A 495-nucleotide genomic window follows, 5' to 3' on the forward strand; every position below is an offset into this window, starting at 1 on the left:
TTGTATGATGATCTACTGCGTGAAGGCAGTCGGATAGATAGTGGTGCGACCACTGAGAACGCTTTCCTATGGTACAGATCCATATTTTATTTCTGTAAGGCAGAGGGGTTATTTCCTGCTACAGAAGTACCGTGACCACCTGTTCCATTTCTGTAGTGGCAGAGGGGTTATTTCCTGTATACAGAAGGTGTGTCGGCATACAACCCTGCAGTGGCAGATGTGTTACTTCCTGCGTGCAGTGGACCCTGTGGTGGCAGAGGGGTTATTTCCTGTACACAAGGGTATAGCCAATAGGAAAGCCTTATCCAGACAGAGGTTGCTGGATAACGTCGGGAGCGGGTTGGTAACCGACAGATGAGCTCATTACCTGCACTAGGGCTAGACATGCATCATTCTTGTCTGCACATCATTCTTTGTTGCATTCCTTTCTGAGTGTGGTCTATTTCTTTATGTTTGTCTGCTTGCATGCTATTTCTGTGTTTTATTTTCTTGTAT

The sequence above is a fragment of the Arachis ipaensis genome, chromosome B04 (assembly GCF_000816755.2).
Source record: "Arachis ipaensis cultivar K30076 chromosome B04, Araip1.1, whole genome shotgun sequence".
NCBI lineage: Eukaryota > Viridiplantae > Streptophyta > Magnoliopsida > Fabales > Fabaceae > Arachis > Arachis ipaensis.